Source organism: Electrophorus electricus, chromosome 6 (assembly GCF_041902795.1).
Source record: "Electrophorus electricus isolate QZ-2024a chromosome 6, ASM4190279v1, whole genome shotgun sequence".
In the NCBI taxonomy this organism is placed as follows: domain Eukaryota; kingdom Metazoa; phylum Chordata; class Actinopteri; order Gymnotiformes; family Gymnotidae; genus Electrophorus; species Electrophorus electricus.
The window spans coordinates 22,912,696-22,935,245 of NC_137502.1; the positions used below are offsets into that span (position 1 = coordinate 22,912,696).

The following is a 22,550-nucleotide window of genomic DNA, read 5'->3' on the forward strand; positions in this document are numbered from 1 at the left end:
GTGTTGCTTATTGTGTATGTTGTATCTTTCTGAAGGTGTGTGTGTGTGTGTGTGTCGGTGTCTGTGTCTGTGTCTGTGTTTCTATTCTGAACCACTGGGGGGCAGCAGAGCCCCGTCAGTCTACTACAGCAGGAGCCTCCATCTCACATAGTGTGGCATGAATACATGCCAGAGGTAATGTGGGTACCCAGAGAGGCAGCTTTCATCTGAAGTGTGTGTGTGTGTGTGTGTATTTGGAGAGGTGGGGGGTTAGTGAATGTAATGGGGGTGGGGTGTGTGTGTGTGTGTGAACAGGTAGGGCTCAACTTTCTCAGTTTCTCTCTTTGGTGTAGTGGGCTGAACAAATCCAGGGGATTAAAGGATTCTGTTAATTTGTGTGCATGTGAGTGCACGCACGTGTTGGGGTGGTGAGGTGTGCGTGCGCGCGAGTGTGTGTGTGTGTGTGTGTGTATAAATAAAGTGTTGTGTTTGTATAGTGTGTTCTCTGGCTCTCCATGACCTTTGCCCTGCTCTAAAGGGTCATGTCTGTTTGCTGTGGTCACAGCAGTATTTAGCAACACACACACACACACACACACACACACACACACACACACACACACACACACACACACACACACACACACACACACAGAGGCTGTGATTCTCTTGAAGATTCTCTTGCTCCGAATCCAACTAAAATTCAATTTTGTGTGACATACAAATCAATGAGCCCATATCAGCTTGCTTCTGGGTTGTTAATAGTACTAATACAATGCTTTTTAGGTTGCTGTGTTGCTATGAGACCGATTCTAGCTATGAAATAAACATGCTAATTGTCATTCACAAGCTGCCAGCCACACCCTGTTTTAATGGCACCGCAAAGAGAAGGAGCATATTGTTCATTGCAGAAATTAGTCTAAAGTTTCAACTGAACCTGCTGGTCTTTATTTGAATGGCATTTCTGCATTCAAACGAGCACAGCAGAACTGTTTAATTTCACTCCATTGTAGAGCGGAGCGGGCCGCTGTTGCAGCTCTCAAGCCAGCTGGCTCCGGGTTTTGTCTATTGGTTTGTTCTTTAATTCCCTGCAACAGCTCTGTTAATGCAGTGGTGTGTTTGAGCAAACACTGGCGGCAAAGGTGCGAGCTGCTAATTTTAAACCGCGTGTGTGTGTGTGTGTGAGTGCGTGTGTGTGTGTGTGTGTGTGTGTGTTTGTGAGTGAGTGTGTGTGAGTGTGAGTGCGTGTGCGTGTGTGTGTGTGTGAGTGTGTGAGTGTGAGTGTGTGTGTGAGAGTGTGTGTGTGTGTGTGTGTGTGGGTGTTCAAGTGTGTGTTTAAAATCTCTGAACTCAGGCATGGCGTGAAAGCAAAGCGCGGCTGAAGTGACAAGCTCACGTCTGTGTCCGCGACCTCGGTCAGACCCGTCACTCTGACACTTCTACGCAGTGTCACGCAGCACGTCACTCCAGCCAGAAAACAAGAGAAAGTGCGACCGGAGGAGAGAAGAGAGAAAGAACACAGGAAGCATGAACAGAGAGGAGAGAGAGAGAACGGAGTGAAAGCATGAACGGAGGAGAGGAAAAAAAGAGAACAGAGAGAAAGCTAAAGTCCCGTGCTTATCGCAGCTGCACATATGGCACGGCGGATGAGATGCGAGGAGGAGATGGAGGGATAAGCAGGGAGAGAGAGATTGGAGGGAGGGATGAGGAACGTCTCGATGGCACACGTCCGTAAAAACGGTGCAAAAACATTCCTTCCATCCCACAGTCCTCAATGGAGGGAAACGGTGTCAAAGGCGGCGAAGTATTAATTCCGGGGCCGCGTGAGCAGGAAGGAAGGCTTATTACTATAATTATTGTCACTTGCGCGCCGGCCCTGAGTGACTTACAAATGCTAATCACATGGACCCGCTAAAGTTGCGTGATGCCACTGTCGAGGCCGGAATACCGGGAGCAGGAAGCCGTCATCCTGCACAGCCCCCTGCGTTTAAAGCTAAGTTCCTGTGCCGCCAGTTTGTTGCCCTTCCATAGCTGGTGCTAAAAAGGGGCGAAACGGGGACAGCAAGATGGAAAGAATATAAATGGGGCATTAGACGAGGGCAGAAGTGCCAGCCCATGTAGCTGTTTGGAAAGGAACACAATCCGATGGGCTGACTGCTAGGAACGGTTTGATGCAAGGGCTGAAACAGCAGGGGCTTCCTGTCATGAGCAAAACCACAAATATTATCCATTATTCAACAGATATTGCTTTGGGAAAAAAAAACCCAAAACAAAACAAACGAGCAGAACTCCAGTTGTGCAGTGAACAGCTTCACAGACTCCAGATGTTCAACAGATTGCCATCGGTGCCCCAGGCCTCTCTCAGATTGGGGTGTGAGCGTCTGTGTATTATGCCAAAAGTCAACACGAGATTGCTCATGGGATGATGTCATCCGCTTCTTTCCCTTCTCCTTTCTCTGTTTCTGTCTCTTACCATTCCAGTAGGATCATGTAGTGGTTACCTTCCATGGTGACTCTAATTATAAGTTACTGTAAATACAAGTTAGATAAAATCTGCATAAAATACTAAAAAATACTACTGTGGAAAAACTGCATTTCTCTTTTTCTGTCTGTTGTTTTAAGTGCTCAGAAGGATGCAGGTGAGCTCAGAGACGCCCCGCCGAGTGCTGTCATTACTGCTGTCTCGTCCTCTCGAGTTTGATTAGTAGCGCGCGGCCATGGTGTGTTTGCCGTGGGTGCTCAGGCGCAGGAAGCCCTCACTGCCTACAAGTCTCCTCATCGGCATGAAACAGGAACTCGGAGAGACAGAGGGGAAGAGAGAGGCTCTCCTAATTTTTAGCGGGGCATGGGGAGGTCACCTGCCTTTTGATCCTTAATTACGTTTCATTCGAGGCCCGCCTGAGCGGTGGCACCTCCTTCAGCCTTTAGACGGCCCCCCTCTAGTCGGTGTCTCCCAGGAGCTGTCGGCCGACACTTTTGGTCCCGAAGGAAGAAGAGCAGAGGTGAGAGATTTCCTTACCTTGCCCGATGCCCACTCTGACTGGCTTTGGAGCACGTCCCTGAGTTCGTTGAGTTTGCGGTTGCTACCTTAAACCCCAATGTCGAGATCACAGAAAGCTGCCTTTCAGGATGCGGTTTAGGATCGGTGTAGGATTAATTCTGAGATAACTCAAGATTAAAAGTTTACTTTCTTCATTAATTCCTTCATCTTGATTAACATACTTCTGAAGCCCCAAGGTCCTAAACTAAGGTAATAAATGTAAATGTAGTAAATTTTGCTCCTCGGTTGCCCACTGTAGGGTTTGCAAGTGCAACATGTATTGCCTACACTGCAGATATCCCCTAAGTGCTGACACCAAGTGCTCCTTGGCTGAAATCGGCGTCATCAGCAGTTCAAACGCGAGTGCGTGGGCTTTCCCCAAAGAGAGTCATATTAAAGCATTGGCTTATATGGAAAGCCAAACTGGTCAAAATTGACCTCAAACAAACGTTTATTTGTAAAAAGTCGAAAAAAGATGAATTTTGGACACTTTTACACTGTAAAATATGGCATTATTTTTCACTATGCCATAAAATACGGCACAAAAAAAAAAAATCAAAAACATAGTTTTTTACGAAGTTTATATGTCACTTGAAAACGCTGTAAAAAGCGCCACTTTAAGTGCTCTAAAACGCAGTTTTTTAATGCCGCTTTGGCGTGCCTACAATGGTGTTTAAAACACCATTTTATAGTATAATAATGAGCTCTACCTACTGGGTTTAACAGTTAATAGATTTGAACTTTCTTCACCCAATCGCTCACAAACAAGGTCAGACCAGACCAGTCTAGGTTAGGTTAGCTAACTAGCTAGGTAGAAGTTTAGTAGACCTAGCAGTAGTGACCATGGTTAGGTACCTCAGATATCGTATTTTAAATGGGCAATTTAAATGGGTAAGTGCTCCAATACACCGTTTTTTATGCTGCTTTGGTGTGCCTTTTATAGTCTGATAATGAGCCCTGCCTACTAGACATTTATTATACCTAGCAGTAGTGACCATGGTTAGGTACTTCAGACATGGTATTTTAAATAGGCACTTGTCTAACTAGCTAACACCAGCTAGCTAGCAGCATTTCCTACAGCTGAAAGATGGTGAGGAGGAACTTCATTTTGCCTCATAGATGGACACAGAATGACAGCACTCCACAATCCAGGACCCGATGTAATTCAATCAAAATTAACAAGGTAAGGGACATTTTAACCGAGTTAATCGCTGAGTCCGTTAAACTGGTAAAATACTAACTAGAGACAACTCACTTACTGATAATTGGCTGCAAAACAAAGGTAGCTATAGTTGGCCAGTCGAGTTGTTTCTAGTGCTAGACTCAAAGCAAGTTTGTCATCTTGCAAGAACAAATGCACATTTGTGTTGAACTTGATGGCTAGCTAGCTATCAGAGGTTTGGTTCGGTAGTGTCGTTATAGCGACTGCTCACTTCAGACTTTTGTTATGGTTAAAACTGAATGAAAGGGGAAGGGGTTATTGCAACAAGCTCAAGAAGGACGCCAAATAGCGAATATGGATAACCGTGCTATTGGTCATGGAGCATCCCTGTTTTGTACACTTGCATTCTTGCTCTACGTCTAGCACTGGGAAGTCAGGAGTAACCCTGTCCCCCCTCTTTCTCCACAGCTAGACAGGGGATTGCTCCTCCATGACAGGTTCTGCCTACCACTTCTAGCCAGCCCTCTGCACTCTGAGGCAAAGCTCCACCCACCACTTCCAGCCAAGACTCTGCGCCTCCTGATCAGGTCTTATCTACCACTGCCAGTCACCATCCTGAGGTAATAAGGTTAGTCATATTTATTTTTGTATATGAAGGTACATTGACTACTTTTAGGTCAGACTAGGTTTGAAAATGTAAGTTGAAAATATGTAGCTTGTTGACTCCAACATTTTAACAACCGTTTATCAAACATTAAAACTAAATGATTATTAGTTATAAATATTTTTGGTTATAATGATCTTTTATGGGACTTAGGGAGGACTTCTACATGGATCTGAATTTGATGTTGAAGAGGTTCTCCTAGCATTTCCAGTTAAAAATAATGGTGGAAATATATGTACTTCAGTAGTCTAATTTCAGTCCTATAAAATTCTTAATATATTTCTCTATATCTTGTGCTCATAAATTGTTTTTCTTTTGTTGTCAGAATGACAAAGACCTGGTTCAGATATTGAAGGAGTTCCAAGAGCATCATATTGACCTCAACATGAGCTGCACAGTTATCACCAGGCGCAAATATATTCTCAAAAGTGCATGTACTGCTCTGGCATAACGTTATTTTGACTGGCATAAAGTGCCAAATATTGAATTTGTGGGGGAAATGGAAGAGGATTATAAAGGCCCAAGAAGAGAATTTTTCAAGTCAAGGTCAAACAGTGTTATGCTTTTGACATATGTGACTGCACTGGCAAGATTTCAATTCACTTTTCATTGTCTTTGTAATCATAGCCTCTTGATTCTTGAGCTACAGCAGAGCCTTGGAGTTTTTGTTGGCAGACCTGGGCAGCTGCTCTTCAGTTATGATCAAACAGTTTTAGAGCCAACAAGAAATTCTATACAGCAGGCAAGCTCACTGCTTATGCGTGATGGCCCTGGCCTGAGATGCCTCAATCGAGAGCTGTATTTGCTTATGTGTGGAGAGAAGCCTGATTTGCCATCTAGGATCAGGAGTTGCAGAGCAAACTAGCAAAGGTAAGTAAATACTTCTTACATGGTAACCTGTTAAACTAAATTTAGGAAAAAAATAATTTGTTAAAATGAAATATTTACCAGTAGTTACCAATTAATATATTTTTATTCTTAGTTATAGTGTATTTAACCGTAATCTAAAGCTTTATTCAGTGTGCCTAGGAAAACCCCCCCCAATCAAACTAATGTTGATAACATATAAGCAAACAAAAAATAGAATTGCTTTAATTATTCAGGTTGCCATGTATAGCTCTCATAATGAGCTCGAAGACATCAAAACAACAATGGGAGAACTCATTGCTGAGCGTGATGTGCCAAACATTTACACAGCTTCTTTAACTAACCTGCCCACGATTTATGAACAGATAATCACTCATCATCTATATCACAGGTAAGAGTCAGCTACATTTTTATTAAATTAAATTAAATTAAATTAAATTAAACCTCAATTTTATGCATATAGTTGGATATATATATTTACACATTGGGTTCAGAAAGTATTCAGACTCCTTGTCTCACACTTTGTTGTGAAAACATGTTTGAGAAAGAGTGAGTAAAAGCCATACGACAGCCTGGTTGGAATTTGCTAAACATTTCTGCAGAGATTGTTGTCCATCTAGCAGGTTTTCCATTTCTGCACAGGACTTTTGGACCTCTTATAGAGTTAGCATTGAGTTCATTCTTACCTCCCTGACCAAGACCCTTCTTATCCAGCTGCCCAGTTAAAAGATTAAATACAGTTAAATTCTAATATTTAGGTATTTCTAATGTAATGCATATTTCCATCACAAATTAAAGAACATTTTTATGCATTATACCACACAAAGGTCCTCCCTGTCATGGAACACTCGCCTCCGCGAGTCACATGGTTTGGTCCACCATGTGCAGTGGGAGGATCTTGTTCGTAACCATACCTGCACACACCTGTATTGTGTTAGTGTTCATATTCACCGTTTGTAATGCATGGGAGTGCCGTTGTCATTGTGTAGTAATAAATGTTTGTCCATGTCGTTGAAGCCTGAGCATCCTTCCCCTTGCCCTTTGGCACTCGGGCCACACACGTTACAGAATGACCGACCACCACAGGACACCAGCTCCCTTGGCAAAAAACGGACTTCCTAGCAGGAGGTGCATAGGCACCCCCCGCACTGCTGCCTGGTTCCCAGGACATTGGGGAGAGGACTGCGACCACTGTCCGCGTCCTCTTCGGAAGCGAAGGGGAACACCCCCAGGAACCTCGTGGGGGGCCTAGGGCTGTTCAGCCTGGGCCGAGGAGGACCGAAGGGCACCACACTGACCAGAAAGAGGGCGGTTGGGTGGAGCAATTGGGATCTCCGGAGGTCAGAGCTGAAGCCCGAATCCCTTTCTTTCAGCGGACTCGCCAGCGACACTGGAGGGCTTTGCCCAAAGCCCCCGGAAGCAAACCACCTTTGGGACGCTCCTAGAGTGGCAGGCAAGAGGAGGACTGTTGGGGAGGGTGGCACATCTGGAACCGGGGCAGATGTGCATCCCTGTGTGTCCATTGAGGCCACGGACACGTCAAGGCACCTGCACGGATGGTGGGTGCCACGTCACTGCGCTGTATATGTTTTTGTGTGGGCTGCTATTGTTTGTTTGTCTATGTGCCTTTTGTATGTTCACAGGTGTAACGTCGTTGGGAGCGTCCCGGACTACCCTGAGAGAGGCAGGGAAGCTGCCTTTCTTCCTCTCACCTTGCTGGTGGCACCTGGCCTGCCTGGTACTGGGTGGGTACGGGGCATGGCTGTGCTGTGTTTGTGTTTATGTGTACATGGCACCTGGAGGTTCGTGTTCATTGGACGGACGCGTCGGGAGCCGCGCCCCTTGGCAGAGGGTTCTGTCATGGAACACTCGCCTCCCACGAGTCACATGCTTTGGTCCGCCACGTGTAGTGGGAGGATATTTGTTTGTGGCCACACCTGCACACACCTGCACCCTGTCTTGTCTTTACGTATATAAACCCATGTCAAAGTGTGCAGTGTGCTGGTCATTGTTGGTGTAGCATGATGATGTTATGGTTAGTCTCGTAATTGTTAATGCATACATGTTCATGTTCATCGTTCATGTTATATGTGAGTGCCACAACGTTGTGTGTAATGAATGTTCGTCCAAGTCGAGAGAGTGTGCATCCAGCTCCATTACACTCCCACTGATTTTTCTAGATAGCTCTCTAATGCGCAATGGTTAAGTCCATGTAAAAGTCACAGAGGGTACAGAATGCTGGTTCTAAATGCTACTTTCTAACTGAGCAAAGACTTTCAAATCCTTAACAGTGTGTTCATTGTCATAATTAAACATGCTGCCTTTTTTTAACCTGACAAAGATATTGATATCCCTTTTAACATAGCTAAACATTTACAAGTGATTTCTGAATCAGTGGTCTTACCTGTGTTTAATATTAACACATTTTCACATGTTCTTAGCACAAGTATTTATCAATTAATTATGTTTAATACTTCTATTTGGATTTGCCTTTTTAGAATAACTAATTCTGTGTGTATGGATTATAGATGATGCCAAAGAGGAGATTATATTTAATGATTGTGCTTAACATATTCAGGGTGGGAAGTAGAATCCACCAGTTCACTGCAGGAGTGAATTCCTGTGGACTGATGTGGATAGTGGTGGAGAGGTTCTGGGAGCAGCTCCTCCCAGTATTCACATACACTGCCAAAACACTTACACGAGCTGATGTCCTGTTTACAATAATATGGAGTGCTGAAGGCAGCAATTATAGAGAACAGCAAGAGGAAAGCATGTCCCTATGGGAGTGCTGGCTTATGACCATTCAAGGCAAGTGACAGTCATCTTGTTTGTGAAGAGTATAAAGCAATATTTTGTCATGGTAGAATATGTATGTATAATATGTATAGAATATATAAAACTAGTAATGGTTATACATTTTATTTGTTCATCAAGTATAACATTTCTTTGAATAAAAATCAACAGAAGAAAATGTGGATATATTATATGAGGACGTCCTCATATTTGTCACCGGGGCTGACTCAGTCCCTCCACTGGGTTTCCAGCAAAACTGCCAGATCCAAATTTATGGTCAGGAAAATGGTAGCCAGAGGATACCATATGCATCCACCTGTGTCTGTTGCCTCTTTCTACCATGAGGAGTCACAGAAGAAGAGGAATTCACACAGCTTATGTACATAGCGTTAAAGGGATCATTGGGTTTTGGGAAGGTATAAAAGGGATAAGCTTTTGTAGAAATGTTTGTAAGTTTGTAGAAATGTAGAATTATAGTCTTGTATTGAATGTCAATATATACATCATTTCTGATTAAAAATAAAATTGACATGCATTCTTGGACTTATCTGATCCATGCTTTATGGCAACTTGACATGCCACTGTTAAATGACTGTCAGTGATGGAATTTTATGAGTTTATTTTTATGTAAGCTTAATTTGTATTATTATTATAAGGCCAAAGCACTACAAATCAATACATTAAAAAAAGAATAAAATGAAATATTGATAAAGGCCAATCTAAAAAGAGGAGTTAAGTAACTTCTTAAAAATGTTCAAAGTAGTATTTCTAATAGGCTCTGATGAAGCATTCCATAAACTTTATGTTTATTGCATTGCAAGAATATACATTTCTGAAAAAAAGTGCAAAATGCCATAAAACAGATATTTTTTCACTTAAACATAGAAATATTTATTAACATGGCTCAGATGGCTCAAATAGCTCAGAATTCCTACACATATCTAGGACTGGTTAGTGAAATTCAGCATTTTGATACCAGCCAAATCTTTAAAAAGTTTGAACGATCCCCAATTTGTACTGGAAACGGTTTGACTACTGCCAAACCTGGGTCAGTGATGTCAGAAAAGAGATAACATCTCAAATGAAGTCTTCCAAGTGTTCCCTGGGGCCTGCAAATGGACTAAACTGAGCAACCAGCTGCTCCATGTCTACAGGATCCAACATGAACTGTATTTGAGGTACTGCAACCATCTCTACCCAGTCTACCTCAGGTGCAAGGGCTCCTCCACTCTCAGCAACAACAGCTGGTGGGGATTCGAGACCACCTTCACTTGTGCTGGCACCAAAGAGGTCATGCATTGCAGTAGTTTCCTGTCCCTGCTGTTCCAAGCCACCTCTGACAAAAATCTGCATTGGGCTCTGGTGTCCTTCTGTCCTCAAACCATGACTGTTCCATTGTTAGGCAAAGGCATCCAGATCTCTGTTGATCCTTGGCAAGTACACATAGTGAAGAGCCCAAAGATGGAGCTCATTGTCTACATCCACAATTCCTTCACGCTCCTGAAAACTGAAGAGGTCATAGTACACATTTGCAAGCCCACTCCACAGTTCACTCCAAAGTCTCTCAATTAGTTGGTTATGCATGCTTCTTCCTCTTATAGCACTGCCTCTTTCATAGTCTCTGAAAATGTTCATCAGCAAGCACACTGCATTGTTCTCTCTGCCACAATCTGTCCTCAATCTAGAAGAAACACCATACTTGGCCACAGCACTTATAAAGCTTTCCATCACAGTGTTGCTCCGGTTGTTATTGGAGGCATGTAGGAAGATGATGAGATGGCTATAACCATCAATACCTCCATCAATAATCATCCTCCATCTAAAATAAAGTTCAGTAATAATGTTAGTATATGCTTTGGGGAATAAGCAGACAGACAGCTTGCCATCTCTCTGGTTGTTTAGGCTATTCATTTTCAAAAAGTCTATAATTGACTGTTTCTTTGAATTTATGTCCCCAAGAAAGAGTGCCATGAGTTAAGGTCTGAGTATTTACCTTATTAATTTGTGTTTCCCATCAAGGTGCCACAGAGAGTTGGGTCCAGCCATACGGTATGCTCTTCAGTGACATTGTCTAAATGCAACTGTTGTAGGATTAAACCAACGTATACTCGCCCACACTCTGCATCTCTGGACACGAACTCCCATGGCATGCAACTATGCACCAACAGCCTCAAGTTCAAGCTGGTCATTTACAGCCACCAGGTCCTGGATCATTTCATCCAGAGCAGAGTCTGCCATGTCAGAATATTTTGATTGAATTACATCAGGTCCTGGATTGTTGAGTTCTGTCATTCCGTGTCTGTCTACGAGGCAAAATTAAGTTCCTCCTCACCATCTTCCAGTTGTAGGAAATGTTGCTAGCTAGCTAGTGTTAACTAGTTAGACAAGTGCCTATTTAAAGTACGATGTCCGAAGAACCTAACCATGATCACTACTGCTAGGTCTACTAAACTTCTAGCTAGCTAGTTAGCCAACTGCTTATTTAAAGTACTTGCCCATTTAAATTACCCATTTAAATTGCCCATTTAAAATATGATGTCTGAAGTACATAACCATGGTCACTACTGCTAGGTCTGCTAAACTTCTAGCGAGCTACCTAACCTAGCTAGCTAATAAGTGTATGAATAAATAAATTGTTGCCCAAATTAACACATATGTAAATCCCAAAAATAAACAAACTTGAGCACTGTTTTTTCAGCTGATTAAGATCTGTAGTGAACTGATCTGGTCTGACCTTGTTCGTGAATGATTGGGTGAAGAAAGTTCAAGTCTATTGGCTGTCAAACACAGTAGGTGGATATCATACTATAAAATGGTGTTTTAAATGTCATTGTAGGCACGCCAAAGTGGAATAAAAAACGACATTTTGGAGCACTTAAAGCAGCACTTTTTATGCCGTTTTGAAGTGACATATAAACGGTGTAAAAAACTGTGTTTTGATAGTTTTTGAAGGGTATTTTATGACATAGTGAAGAATAACACATTTTGTGTCCTAAAAGCATCCACAACGACGCTTTTTTCGCAGTTTTACAAATAAAACGTGGTTCATTTGAGCCGACTTTGGCTTTCCATAACAAAATAACGCCGTATTTTGCGGCGTAAAAGCGTCCAAAATGCCGCTTTTTTTTTTTACGGAGTTTTACAAATAAAACCCGTTTCGTTTGTGGCCACTTTTGATCACTTTGGCTTTCCATAGGCTTAAGCATTATCACAAGCAAACAGCAGAGCGGAGCTCAACGCAACGTGCACGTCTTATCCCCGTCTCAGCACTCCCGCGCGGGCCGGCCCTCAGCTCCGAGCCCCGCCGCAGTTCGCAGGGTGGGGGATTTAGTTTCCTCCCACGATCCCGATTTTGTACTGCACTGCGGTTTTGTCCCGGAGTTGCAGATTCAGTAATAACGGTGATTAAAGCGTACGATTAAAACTTCACTCTCAGCGAGATATTTTGCTCATTTTTCTGTAGTCATAAATCGTTTTAAATTTGGAGCAAATTGTTGGCCAAATTTGACACTGTTCAGTCATAATTTGTAAGGCCATTTTAGTCAAGTACGTGTCTTAGTCTGTATCTAAAAGGTCTTTTTCATTTTTGCCACATTCATGCATATCACAGAGACATCATGAATTCCAGTTCAACCTATATGTTGAACAGTTATTGCCTGTATTGTGCAGGCCATGTATTAATGCACCAGTCAGCATATTAGCAACTCTGAAACTCTGGATTACCTGTGTCTTTTCCAGGCCCCTGTGTTAGAGGCTCTGGAATAACATGTGCCAGTGCTACAAGTACTCCTCCTTCATTAGAAGCCTCATCTCCAGATGTCACTTCATGTCACATTTGGAGCGCAGCAGTGATGCTGGATTCAGATGGCTATGCATTTTCCACAGTGTCAGCCCTGCCTGTGTCTTTGGAGAGACAAGGAAGCGTGGGAATCCCAGCCCGACACCACCACTCTGTTGGAGACAGAGGCTGGAAATACTGGGGGAGGGGCAAATGAAGGCAGACAGGAAGAGAGAGAGAGAGAGAGAGAGAGAGAGACACCGGTCCTCGTGTGCTTCAACAGGAGGCGTCTCCTCGGGGTCGTCTGCTGGTTTAGGGTTGGGGTTTGCGTGACTGCTATTGGGAATCACTAAAAGACGCTCCGTAGGGTGCCCCGAGAATCTCAGAGCACCTCATCCACAGTCAGTATTAAAAAATGTCTGAGACCGGCTCAGAGAAGCGGACTCGTTTAGTGCTTCCATCTGGCACTTCCATCATTCATCATTACAACAGAGGGGATTATGGTACAGTGGACAGGGACGGTATTTCAAACAAAAGCATTTTGAACAAGCCAGCCTGCGAGACATTCAAGGTTGATTAACAGCTAATGGAAAAGAAATTTGTGCCGGCCCGGCATTCCGACAACATCGGGATTAACCTTTTTTAAGGAGCTTCATTTTATCAGCGCTTAGACCATTAGGTTGGTGATGAAGTGAAAAATCCTCATGCCATCATGTCATCTGTGCAGGGAGGCCTCCCCGGGGAGACGGCTCCTCTCCAGCGAGCGCGCTTTCCCTTGGAGCTGCAGCCGCGCTAATGTCACCCGTTGTGCTTAGTTTGTTTACAATGTTTAATCTCGGTCTGATTAATGAGAACACACCCCGAATCTGGCTACCTCCGCACCCTGTTTAAAAATCTACCTTGCAGCCTGCTGAAACAGCTGGCCCTGTCTTAGCTCGAAGTGTACTGGCAGAGAACAAAGCTGAATGCACACCGTGTAACGGGATGATTAGTTAGAGTGTTTGTTGTTGTGGAGGGAAACATTACCCTGCCAGGTACGTTGGTTCCGGACCATGAAGTTCTTGGTGGGTGGGTGCACTGCCCGTCCCTTTGCATTATGCGCACTGCTGCGCGTTGCACTCGTGCTGTACTGGTTAATGTGAGCCCAGCTCGTTGCCAGCGTAGAGCTGAGTGTTGGGGTCCGGCTCAGGGTCAGGCGTAGGGGTCACTGCCCAGCGTTTGGACTGTAGGGGATGCATGCGTCCTTCACTCTTAACGACAGTCTCTTCAGTCCTCTCTGCTTCGTTACTCACAGCTAATGACAAACAGCATGCCTCTCCTCTGTCTCTGACCCCAGGGGTCCGTGAATCCATCAGTTGTGGTCTCCGTGAACTACAGTCATTTCCCGGCTGTGAGGGGAGCGCCGTATCCCGCGTTGCCCTGATGTCATGCTAAGCAAACGTGCTGTCCAAAACACACGGTCCTGATCAGAACGGCCGAGAGCCCCTTGCGGTGTTCCCTCCATTAGTTGACCCTTCATCCTTCGCAGGTTCTGCTTCACGCCAGTGAAAGCCTGGGGTAGTTTCAAGCATCTGCATGCTTACTCACACACACACACACACACACACACACACACACACACACACACACACACACACACACACTCACACAAAAACCATGACCCTCGCTTGCTCTGTGCTCAGGCTCACCCTTGTAGTGCCTGCTCCTCTCTGTCTAAGAGAGTAGGTCCTGCCCTGGTGATGTAGCTCCTCTTTGCAGTTGCACAGAGGTGGGGGTGGGGTGGGGTGGGCTTACTAATGACAGGCTGGTGGATACAGGGCTTTGCCTGCCTGATGTCTTACAGCCAGGACCAGGTAGTTTCTGTAGAATGCATTATGCCGTAAGGATCACTGCTTAGTCTGTCTCACATGTGACTGGATCACTGTATAAAGTGCTCCTTTATGTGACCGGATCACTGCATAATGTTCTACTGACATAATTTTCTACTGATATAGGAATTGTTGCAGCACAGCCTTTTGAATATATCATTATGTATTAGTGGATTGCCAATATTCAAAGGTATGTCAAAATCAAATAAGAATAACATGCTGTACAATATAAAAAAATCCTGTGGTATAGAACTTGGCATATACTGTAGCTCCTTAATATACACATAATATACACAGGAGGCTGTAATGATGACTTTCAGTGGCAAGACAAAAAATGTGAACCCCTTGGAGTGACCTGTGTTTATGTATAACTGTGTTTATATATAACTGTGTTTATGTATAACTGTGTTTATATATAACTGTGTTTATGTATAACTGTGTTTATGTATAAATGTGTTTATATATAACTGTGTTTATGTATAAATGTGTCTATGTATAAATGTGTTTATGTATAAATGTGTTTATGTATAACTGTGTTTATGTATAAATGTGTTTATATATAACTGTGTTTATGTATAACTGTGTTTATATATAAATGTGTTTATATATAAATGTGTTTATATATAAATGTGTTTATGTATAAATGTGTTTATATATAAATGTGTTTATGTATAACTGTGTTTATGTATAAATGTGTTTATGTATAAATGTGTTTATGTATAAATGTGTTTAATGTATAAATGTGTTTATGTATAAATGTGTTTATGTATAACTGTGTTTATATATAAATGTGTCTTTAAATGTAATCTGATCTTTATCCAAGTTACAATTACGGACAAACACAATCTGTTTAAACTAATGACATAAAAAATTATGTATTGTTCTTGTCCATATTGAATACATTATTCAAACATTCACAGTGTAGGCTGGAAAAAGTGTGTGGACCCACGGGCTAATGAGTTCCACAAATGCTAATTGGAGTCAGGAGTTGGCAGACCTGGACTCCGGTCCTTGAGATGAGGCTGGAGGTGTGGGCTATCGTCTCTGACTTCTAAAAACTGTTCATACATTTTGAGTTTGTTATTCACAAGATGCCTCTGCTGAGATGACCCATTCTTTTGTAAAATAAATAAATAAATAAATAAATAAATAAATACATCAAATCTCAGAAGACCTACAATCAGAAATTGTCGATTTGCATAAAACTGGATGTGGTTATGAAGAATTCTCAAGGAGTCTAAGCATTTCGTTTAGATTCAGACAAATTGACTGTAAATGGAGTAGATGTAGAATTGTGGCTACCCTCTCTAGAAGTGGGCAGCCTGCCAGCTCCAGAGGTACAAGTGGAAAGCTCGGCAAAGTAATTATGAGCCCTAGAGTAACAGCTACGGGATTAAAGCAAAGATCGGAACTGGTTAACATCTCTGTTCATTAGTGTACCAAAGGAGAACTGCTGGACGAGGGACAGCACGCTGTAAGCTGCTTGCATCCAGGAGAACCATCGCTGCATGTCTGGAGCTAGCCAATGAGCGCCGAACCGCTCCAAAGCGCTGCTGGGCAAATGATCTGTGGGCTGAGGAAACTGAAGCTGGGAAGTGGGGAAGAGCACACGGCAGCAGCGTATGGCGTAGAGAAGGAATTGCACACCAGCGTTAAAACCTGGGTCAGATGGGCTGGTGGAGGGAGCATCGTGAGCTAGTGCTGAGCCTGGACCAACTACCATCATCAAGGGTGATGTGAAGTCCCAGGTTTATCAGAGTAACATGAACACATCTTTGTGTTTGAGCACAGTGTGTATGTTTGTTTTACTATGTCCTATCTTTGACACTTTATTGCTCATGTTCGCTGTAGCATGACAGTATCCTTGTGCATTGGCTGTGTCGTGTGCATTCACTGACAGACTGGCACTAACCAAAGGCCAAATCTTGTGCCTTCACTATTTCCTCATCTAAGAACTCAGTCTGTGAGTTCCATTAGTCCATTTGGACATCCCTGTCAGTCTCCAGAGGTTTGGACATTGTTTTAATTGATTTTTATCTGACTTCTGCACACTTTATTTGGACGCTTTGTTGTCATCAGCAACTGCACTGTCACCGACAGATAATCAGAGCTCACTGATGGGCCTAACTAAAAACCGACTCTGATCGGGATTTCTGACACATTGAATCGATGGAGTTATTCATAGTAAAAGCTTCTAAGATTTATTATTGTTTGCGCCAGGCTAAGAACTCTGTCCTCTCGTCTGTTGCAACGAATGGAGCTTTAGAGCAGAAAGAACACACACACACACACACACACACACACACACACACTCTGAGCATCTCTGTGCCATCTCATGCCTCCCCCTGCTGCTCCTCATGTCTGTTTAATCTGACAGCTGCTACACAGCCTACACACCGAAACTCTGCGACCGATTTGGACAGCCTCAGTAAACCGGAGGAGTCGAAGGAGAAATTCGCGTGTCCATTATCAGGAGCGTTGGGCTCGATCGCGCTCCGTGCCGGCAGGCTGTGGGATGGTTTGCTTTCGTTGCTGTTCAGCGAGCGTGAACGCTCCCGGGCGGAGCGCGCGCGGTCGCGGCTTCTTTATTACAGGGCTGCAGGTAATTCTCCTCGTTACGACTCTCAGCAGGGGAGGCGAATAAGACGCGGAGCACTTCCCTTTTCTTCTGACTGCTACAGCAGCCGAAGACTGACGTGGCGCTGTGGAGAGGACTCGGCCGCTTCGCCCCGCTAACGAGGCGCGTGGCAGCGCCGCGCGGGCCGATCCAGTCTGCTCAGACCACATTAGGCTCAACGCTTCATGCTCTTTTAACACCTCACGCGTGTTATCTCGTCCCTCGGCCAGAAGCAGTGTGTAATGATTTATTTAAGGCCGCGAGTGATTTCAGGATAAGAAGAGGCTAAGCCCCCGGGGCAAAGAACGGGTCATGGACGAGGGGAAGATGCTCGTGTCGATGCGCAGTGGAGAGAGAGAGAGAGAGAGAGAGAGAGAGAGAGAGAGAGAGAGAGAGAGAGAGAGAGAGAGAGAGAGAGAGAGAGAGAGAGAGAGAGAGAGAGAGAGAGAGAACGTGGCCACACTTGGATGACCGCAGATAGCCCGAGGAGGTCGTCGCTATGCACGCGGGCCCGCGATGGCAGGATGCGCGATGCAGCAGGATGCGCGATATCGTCTCCGCTCGGATGACGAAGGGAACATGGACATGGAAGCTTTTGGTGTAGTGCAGTTCCTGATCTGACTAACGCTCCTTTCCACAGGGTCCCTAAGCAGTGCGCTGCGGGTCAAGGGTACTGCAGCTGATTAAATCCCTTCATTTAGAATGCCCTGCAACATCGTCCTGCAGAAGACTTTATGCACGTCACGTTTATTCGTTCCTCTTGACAGCCGAGCAAATTATACAGTCCCTTTGTTGGTTAATGTTGCTAGACCGAACTGTATCCGTGTAATGTCTACCATGTACGAATATCTGGTTCAGCTTGTTATAACCGATATTTACCGTAAATGTTAATGAGTTAAATTTGTTTTCCAGCTAACTTTTCTGAGCTGGGTACTTCAACCTCACTGATAGTTTTCAGCAAAAAAATTAAATAAAAATGAAATATTAATAGCACCACACACAAGTGAAGTCTGACATATTCCTATTTATTTGCTCCTCTCCGACAATCAGCCATCCACCAGGCTCATCTCTCCAGAGGATCTTGATGAAAAGCACAATGATTGATGGGTAAACAACTATGTCATCTTTCTGCATAGTGATAAACCATTACACACTACTCCCTGTGCTATTTGGACTTCCTTTTGAACTGAACATTTTCACCTCCTCTTAAAATGTATCTTATTATTTCTTATAGTCCATTTCATAGGGAACTACTGGGGTGACTAGAAAGGACCTCAAATCTCCAGGGAGGAGTAGAGATTAACTGCTTTGACTCAGTTGATTTGTACACTTACTGTACTGTGTGTTCCATCATCCTTCAACACCTTGATTAAGGTGTTTCATTATCACGTCATAAAGGTAAAGCATGTTCATGGTTCTTATTAAAAACACCTGTAGTCTCTTTCCGACAAAGGCTAGCATTGAGGGCTGCATGTGTTTCATTACTGGATCTGAGGTTTATTCACCGGGGACACATTGTGCAGCAAAGGAGTCACAGCACTGCAGCCAGGAGCCATACTGATGCCAGATCTTTTCTTTCTTTTCTTAGACACATACATGCCCACTCCTCTTTTTTTTCTCCTCTCTGAGCATTCTTGTGAGACTCTCGTTCTCACAGGAGTTCCGCTTACTCAAACATCATTGAAGGGAAGAAATATGTCAGTTTTTTGGACTGCTACCCCCCCCCCCCCCCACCTATTCTTATTGGATGCAGCAGATAACCAATCATAATCCTTTCTCTGCCAAAAGGAGGTATGGAAGAGTGAAACTCCCCTGAGTGACTGTGAAAAGGACTCAGTCCGATCTCCCTTCCAGCTGGCCCCGCGGGATCCTGGGAAACGAACAGGACAGGAAGCATGCCAGCATGTGGCGTGACTTCCGCCTCCCTGCACTGGCATTCAGAAACAACAACAGAGACAGAGGCCGCTTTTACTGCCGGTGGCCATCTTGTGTCTGGGCGAGGTTGGGGACCGCACAAAGAAAACGGACTCTGCCGAGTGACTGATGGGAGAGCAGAGTCTCGAGGACTACCGGGAGACTTTTACATCATGTGTTATTTTACAGCTTGGCAATAAAGCAAAAGGGCTGCTAGCTACCCTGAGAATGGCCTGTGATCACCTCTCTGATTATTTCACTCAAACTGGCAAACACACCCTGTCTCCTGGCAAACACACCTTTCTTCTTTCTGGCATGGATGCTCTTTCTTTTGCTGGCTGAGATCACCACCCCCCCGCGCGATCTCATCTGCATGACCGGCACAGATGTCATGTCTCCTAATGTCCCTCCAGCCGTGGCATACTGGCTTCTGCCCGGGGGCGCATGAGAGTCCCCTCACTGGCTCACACCCTGCCTTCCCCTCTTCGGCTGACTCAGGGTTTGAGCGTGCAGGGCTGCTGCCTGCCAGAGATCCTGATCCCCCAGGCTACAGGAGCTGATGGGGCCCTGGGGGCGCCTCTCTCTTTAAACACCCCCCCTCCCCAGTGTATGGTGGCATTGCTGCATACGCTTTGTCTGCATCAGTTATTTTAATACTTGCATTAGTGATTTTAATACTTGCATTAACGTTTGCTAATGTTGCTGGTGGATGGTAAGAGCCCGGATTTGGGTTGGACAGAAGAGAGCCACGTTCATGAGCTGCTGATGAACATGACTCAGCAGTAGCCTCCACTTATGTTCTTGTCTCCTTGTGCATTAGGCGTTTGTTAGATCTGTGTTTCTTTCCTCTCCCCTTCATCTCCTCTCCTCTCACCTCACTCTCTGCTCTTCTCTTCTCCTCTCACCTAAGCTCACCCCACTCTCCTCTCCTTTTTCATTTCATCTTTTTTCAACCCTATCTTGCGCTCACTGGCTGAACTGTTGTGACACTATGCATATAATGCAGGGAAGGGGAAGAGAGTGTGTGTGTGTGTGTGTGTGTGTGTGTGTGTGTGTGTGTGTGTGAGAGTGTGTGTGTGTGTGTGTGTGTGTGTGTGTGCGTGTGTGTGTGTGAGAGTGTGTGTGTGTGTGTGTGTGTGTGTGCGTGTGTGTGTGTGAGAGTGTGTGTGTGTGTGTGTGTGTGTGTGTGAGAGTGTGTGTGTGTATGTGTGTGTGTGTGTGTGTGTGTGTGTGTGTTTGTGTGTGTGTGTGTGTGTGTGTGTGTGTGTGAGAGAGAGAGAGAGAGAGAGAGAGAGAGACATACAAACATAAATGTCTCAGCTGAGGAAGCTCACAGATGGGTTTGATCTCCAGGCGTTGTGAAGGTGTGGAAGTTTAGGGTTCAGCATAATGAAAGTTGTTTGTACCCACAAGGGGAAATCCTTCACATCCCCTGCCCGCATTCCCTACCCTCTTTCTCAACCTCTCTCCCCATCTCTCTCCCTCCCTCCCTCCCTCCCTCCCTCCTCTCTCTCTCCATGTCTTGTTTCATTCCCAGGTACTCAAGATCAGTCATGATTGACAGACACTCTAGTTGTGTACTTATTGCAGTTGCTTGATCTCTGATTAGACACTATTCCCCTATTCCCTCTCTGCCTGATGGAGAGCGAAGCATCAAAGACATCACTCTTCCTCTCTCCGTCTGGCTATCAGTCTCTCCTTCTCCCTCTCTCTTTCGCTCAGTCTTAACCTCTCATGTTCACCACATGGTGCGACAGTAGTGGGTATGCACATCTCTTCTTTGAGTTTTTCGTCTGTGCCCCTACAAGATAATGCCCCTGGCAAGATATCCCCTGCACCATTGGTTGTGTTCACATACACCAGGGCAGCTACTGCTACTGAAATCAATGTGTGTGTGTGAGCTGAGCTGTAATGAATTCTTTGCGGGCTGTGAGCAGATTGCGTCCCTCCAAATGTTTGCTGGGAAATGCTGCATGCCCATTTTAATTGGTTATTCTAAATGTTATTACATTATTATAGTGCTATAAATTACACACATTACAGTGCATACTGCTACAATGAGAACTGTGCGTGTGTTCACGTGTTAGCATGCTGATTCAGTCATGGTAGCCTTAAGCCATGCGACTGGCACTTGGTGTACGTGGGGGAATCACTGATCGATCCGAAATCACTTCGCTGATGTTTTTCCTCCATCTCTAAGACCATATAACCACGCCAGAGTGGTTGCACAAGCACACACTCCCCTGTTTACCACCCGAGCTGGCACTGATGTACCGGGCAACACGCACAATATAACATCTCGATGGTTATCGCGCGGAAATAAGGGCGCAGAGCTGTAATTCACACGGGCTCGGCACAGACCAAGCCGTCGATGGGATTGCTCCGTGTCTGGGTTAAAGCGCGTGCTGTCGCTCAGCTAGTCTGCTTATATCACGCGCAGCCACCGCTCCGCAGCCGCTGGAATAAATTGGCTCGTGCGAGACGGAACGTCCTTTTAAACAAGCGCAGTCGCGCGGCGTTTGGTGGACAACACTGCTATTTAGAATTGGTCTTGAATTTGTCTTTATTTGGCTCGTTCTGAATTTCCGAACACCTGCCCAGTCCGCCTCTGCTTCTCTTCTTGGGCGAGCTTATGTTTATGTTTTCATTATGCTTATTTATCTTTGTTAAAAATAGCGAACTAAAACAAACAAACATTTTGAACAGCCCATAAAGATCTATCGTCAGCTTCATTAAACTGGCGTGATTTTTGGAAATATTTTAGCATGTGCATAAAAGAGGTTTTCATTATAGCTTTGATGTAAAGAGCCCACAGGGAAGCACTTATAGTATTTCCAATTGCTACCAAATATGAATATTTGTATGATTTGATGCATTTCCTTGCGTAACCTTTTCTGAGGGAAGCCAATCTCATCGGGACTTGGCGGCTCGCCGTGTTTATTTACGCCTTCTTCTGTGAAATGCCAGTGTGCGGGCGGAGACGAGCAGCTACTGTAGCTACTGACCCCAATTTAGGAGAGTCAAAAGAGTCACATTCGCTCGCCGGAGAAGCGGGAACATATCACTGCTGCGTGTGTTCCGCCTCCCTCTGTGCGACGCCGCCACCTGACCCAGTGCGTAAACGTGGCTGATTTGAACGTCTGAATGCAGTTATGTGGAAAAGGTTGGGGTAGGAATGTTTATTTATTTATTCATTTATTCATTCATTCATTCATTTATTTATTTATTTATTTATTTATTTATTTATTTATTTATTTATTTATTTATCTATCTATTTATTTATTTAGTGGTGAGGCATTTTGCGTTGTTGAAATGTTTGCTCGGGGTTTGTTTCCATCCATAAATTATGATTCCACTAGTAAAAAAACCCAAAACAAACATTTTTAGATAATGGGGAAGACGATAGAATAGACGTCTCCTAATCTACGGTCTTTGTATTCATACCTTATGTACTATTTATAGAACGATTTTGATCAGTCACGGCTGCAATATACATTCTACCATCTGACAAGTCAGTACCATGTGAAAGCCTGTTGAACGGCAACCAACAGGGCCCTTCATCTGACAGGCCAATTTCTCACCTCTCACTCTGTGGGGCTGCTTAGAAATAGCTGAGTATGTGTGGGTCTCTCTCTGAATCTCTCCATATCCACATTCCTCTCTCCTCATTTCCCTTTCCGTGACTTCATTTCTGTGCCTTCCTCAGTGTCTCTGACTGTGTCCTTACTTCTTTACTCCTCCCTCCGCCTCTCCCTCTCTCTATCTCTGTCTGCCCCTCTCTCATTCACCTCCGTCTTGGTTCTCAACCCTCCCCCCTCACCCTCTCCCTCTCTCACCTCTTTGCCTCTCTCTTGCTTCCTCTCTC

At 44.5% G+C, this 22,550-nt stretch overlaps 1 long non-coding RNA gene across 1 annotated transcript; it reads left to right on the plus strand.

Annotated features, from left to right (window-relative positions):
* Positions 1-5,896: 5,896 nt before the first annotated feature.
* LOC145658574 (uncharacterized) lies at positions 5,897-8,914 on the plus strand. Its single transcript, XR_014124185.1, has 3 exons — positions 5,897-6,103; positions 6,730-7,271; positions 7,356-8,914. It is a non-coding gene; the product is annotated as an uncharacterized LOC145658574 (long non-coding RNA).
* The last annotated feature ends 13,636 nt before the right edge of the window (positions 8,915-22,550 follow it).